We start from the raw sequence: 4535 nt of genomic DNA, 5'->3' as shown, positions 1-4535 counted from the left end.
CCCTCTTTCTCTTGCAACATTTTATTATATAATATTCCAAATAAAGTTAATGTATGACATGGAGGAAATTAATAAATGTTATTGCTAGGCATATTGTACATACAAAAGGCAAAGCCCCTCACCCAACAATCAATGATATATTGGTGTTATTAATAGTAATTTTCAGTGATGATGATGATAATAATAATAATGGTAATAATAATAATTGTTTCTAATGTAGGCAGAAGGCCTGAAACTTGGGGTGGGTGGTTTAGTCAGTTACATCGACTCCAGTATGTGACTGGTACTTTATTTTACTGACCCCGAAAGGATGAAGGGCAAAGTAGACCTCAGTGGCATTTGAACTCAGAACATAAAGATCTGGATGAAATTCTGCTCAGCATTTTGTCTGATGTGCTAACAATTTTGCTAGCTTGCTACCTTTGTTATAATATTGATAATAATAATCCTTTCTACTAAAAGCACAAGGCCTGAAATTTGGGAACAGAACTAGTCAATTACATTGATCTCAGTGTTACACTGGTACTTAATTTATCAACCCTGAAAGGATGAAAGGTAAAATCAACCTGAGCAGAATTTGAACTCGGAACGTAAAGACAGATGAAATGCCACTAAGCATTTCATCTGGTGTGTTAATGATTCTGCCAGCTCGCTGCCTTAATGATAATGATAATAATAATAATAATAATAGAAATAGTGATGATGATGATTTTAAATTTTTGGTTCAAGGCCAGCAATTTCAGGGGAGTGGGTAGGTCAATAACATTGATCCCAGTGCTTGACTGGTACTAATGAAAGGATGAAAGGCAAAGTTGACCTCAGTGGAATTAGAACTTGGGACATCAAGACAGATGTAAATGTTACAAAGTGTTTTACCTGGTGTGCTAATGATTCTGCCAGCTTGCCAATCTCCCTCTCCTTTAGGCACAAGTCCTGAAATTTCATAGTTGATATTTCTTCTACAGGCATGAGTCCAAGAATTTCATAAGGAGGGGCTAGTTGATTACATCAACTCCAGTATTCTACTGGTACTTATTTTTTTGACCCTGAAAGGATGAAAAGCAAAGTCGACTTCAGTTGCATGTGGACCCACAACATGAAGATGGACAAAATGCAGCCCAACATTTTGCTTGGTGTGCTGATGATTCTTAATAATAATAATAATAATAATAATAATAATAATAATGGTGATGATGATAAGCGCTTACATCAAAAAGCCAGAAATTTTGGGGTTAAAGGGACAACGTATTTTTCGACCCTGAAAAAAATGAAGGGCAAAATCGATTTTAGTGGAATTTGAACTCAGAAAGTAAAGAGCCAGTAGAAATGTTGGTGAGCATTTTGCCTGGTGCTCTAATGGTTTGCAAGCTCATTACCTTGATAATAAAAATTCTACTTCATACTGCTTAAAATTTTGGGCAAAGGGGCTACTCAGTTACATCTATCCCAGTACTCAGTACTTATTTTATCGATCTCAAAGGGATAAAAGCAAGTCAACTTCTGCAGAATTTGAACTCAGAACCAAAACATAGGTAAAATGCTGCTAAGCATTTTGTCTGTCAGTTCTCTGCCTTAGCAACAACAATAATAATTTTTTTTACCAGTGCTGTTAATAATAAATTTCTCAGTAAGATTTTCTGTATATTAGTTTCCTTACCCATTTATTTTTTTTATTAGATCCTTTTTGTTTTCTTATTTTTCTTTAAATTTTCAAATAAAATTAAAAATCCTTTTCCACCATTACTAATAAATTAATTGTATGGTTGCTTGTAAAACCATGCTGTATAACATCACTGAATTTCCATGTTAGCACAGGGAGATGGATTTTAGTTGGAGTGCTGTTTTGTATTGCATACTTTATGGCCGACCTTTTCTTGTAAAGTAGAAGTGGACTTTCGTATGCTGGCAACTGTAAAAATAGGCTATGGTAAAGTTTGAACTGGGTAATTGTGTTGGTCTATGTTAGTGTGTGTGTGTGTGTGTGTGTGTGCATGTGTGCTTATGTCCATACATAAATACGTACATACATACATATGTGTGTGTTGTTGTACGTGTGCATGTGCTTATGTTTGTATATATATATATATATATATATGTGTGTGTGTGTGTGTTTCTGTGTATACATGTGTACATATGTGTGTGCATTTGAAAATATAACTATAATGTATTTTTAAGTTACCTCTTTATGTTTTCCTAACTTTCAGATTTTTCTTCTTATTTTTATCATGGCTTCTATGTCAGTTTTGTGTATTATAATGTAATTCAAAGTAGCTGTTAAAAGTGTTGACAGAATAGGCCTATAGTGCATGTGTGGGTTGGGGGAGGAGGAAGGTTAGAGCTGGAGTTATGGAGAGGATTGCTATATTGGAAGTCTTGTCAACTCATGGGGAAATGGACAATAAAACCAGTTATGGTGATAATTTTATTTATGTCAGTATTTTTGGTATTAGTTTCCTTAATTTCTTGTTTCAAGTCTGGTTTGGTGCTTTTTTTTTTTCATCACTTTGGAAACCACTTTAAATGTGACGTGATAGTGACTAAATCTTGGTGTTGTATAAATATTATAGCTATAACAATGATGTTGCTGGATCGACACAATGTTATTGAAAGGTTTTGTTTGTTACACTTTGTCTTATAACCTGATCCATCCATCCATCCATCTTCTCTGAACCACTGTTCCTGAGAGGCTCGTAGGGGTAGAGTCTTCAGACACCTTCTCTTAGGATCCTATCAGAAGCAACAGTCATTAGACTTTCTGGCTGCATTCCAAACTGAGACGATCAATATTATCCAACCATTTGTTCTTGGTCTACTCCTAGGTCTCCTGTTGGTTGGCTCAGCTTGAAGAATCTGTGTTGTAAGTCTTTCCTGCAACACCCTAATCATATGCCTGTTGTACTGACGTTGTGACCTCTCAAAGCAGAGAAGTAGTCTCTCCAGGTCAAGTCTCTGATCTCTGAGCTATGTTCTCTGTTGAGTAATGTTACTCTAGAGATCCTTTGGAGGAATCCCACTTTGGCTGCTTGTATTTGCGATCATACTCTTTCAGTTATTACCCAGCATCCATGACCATGGGTGACGATATGCTTGAAAACTGAACTGAAGGTTATGAGTTTGGCTTTTTCATTAATCTCTCCTCTTCTGAGGATTGAATACTGGGGCTGGCATATTACTGTGCCGGCACCTGAAATTCTAGCATTTGGTTTAGCCTCCGGCATCCCATCGCTTGTGAATACAGCCCCAAGATACTTAAACTTTCTCATTTGTCTCAGTGAAGTTCTGCTGACATGCAGAGAACACTAGGGAAACTTTTTTGAGAGGACCAATGTGTCAGACTTCACAACACTAATTCTCATGTTCCAAGTACAGAAAATGGAATCACAGTCAACATATATGTTTACTTTTTGTTTAACAAAATACAATGGTAATTAATGTAATATACAAATTTACTTGTCCATCTGACATTTGTCAGCATCATACTCAATATATAGATGTTATAAAGGTGGTTGACACTCTCCACTAACTGTGTGTTACACATAATATACACATACTATTTATTTAACCATTATCCAAGGAAAAAAAGCCCCACAAAAAAAAACTAGATAGATATAAGCACTTTAGAAAACAGCACTGATATTGAGATGAAAACTACAGAAGCTCTCTTCAGTCTAGGAAAAAAGTTGGAAAACAAGTAGCAGCCTTGTTTTGAGATTAAGGGTATCTCTTGAGATTTTTCAGGTGGCTTCTTCCATGCCTGTGCTTCAGAAACGTTTCCAAACCCAAGCTTTTCTTCATAGCTCCATAAACTTAACTTTGATTTTATGTATGAGTTCATAGGTTCACTACAATTGTCATCATCTCTGCTTTAACATTTATTTTTCTTACTGCTATGTAGTGTTGCAGCAATTGGTTGACAATGCCTTACCTCCTAAATCTTACACTATACGAGCATAAATTTATAGGGTAACGTTTATGTAGTTGCATGACCATAGGCCCAGGCATGGCTGTGTGGTTAAGAAACTTGCTTTGCAGCCACATGATTTCAAGTTTAGTTCAGCTGTGTGGAACCTTGGGCAAGTGTCTTCTAGTAAAGCTTCGAGCTGACCTATGGCTTGTGAATAAATTTGGTTGACAGAAACTGTGTGGAAGCTTGTCATAAATTATATATATATATATATATATATATAAATTAAAATTATAATACAGGGTATCAAGAGATACCACCACGCTGAAAAAATAGCAGTCAAATCCTGACTCCAAAACCACAATAAATATCCGCAAGGCACGATTAGCGAAGACGAAGACCAAATAAACCAGTAAAAATAATAAGATAATTTCAAATCCTGGATTTCTGGCTTTGCATAAATGCTCTGCCTTCATCAGTGAAATATACTCAAGTACATAAATACAAATACATGTATATAAACAGTATACTTACATATACGGACGTATACATACATATATATGCACGTATGCACACGACTAGCTTAAATAGCCCGCCTAAACAACTTCTCGTGCGATCCCGGACAGGATAT

At 35.8% G+C, this 4535-nt stretch overlaps 1 protein-coding gene across 1 annotated transcript in view; it reads left to right on the top strand.

Moving 5' to 3' along the window:
• Positions 1–4535, top strand: part of LOC106876670 (uncharacterized) — a 30356-nt gene that overhangs the window by 9373 nt on the left and 16448 nt on the right. The window lies entirely within an intron of this gene.

Source organism: Octopus bimaculoides, chromosome 3, assembly GCF_001194135.2.
Source record: "Octopus bimaculoides isolate UCB-OBI-ISO-001 chromosome 3, ASM119413v2, whole genome shotgun sequence".
Lineage (NCBI taxonomy): Eukaryota > Metazoa > Mollusca > Cephalopoda > Octopoda > Octopodidae > Octopus > Octopus bimaculoides.
The sequence above is the reverse complement of the archived record's forward strand: the minus strand, read 5'-3'. Positions and strand labels throughout refer to the sequence as shown.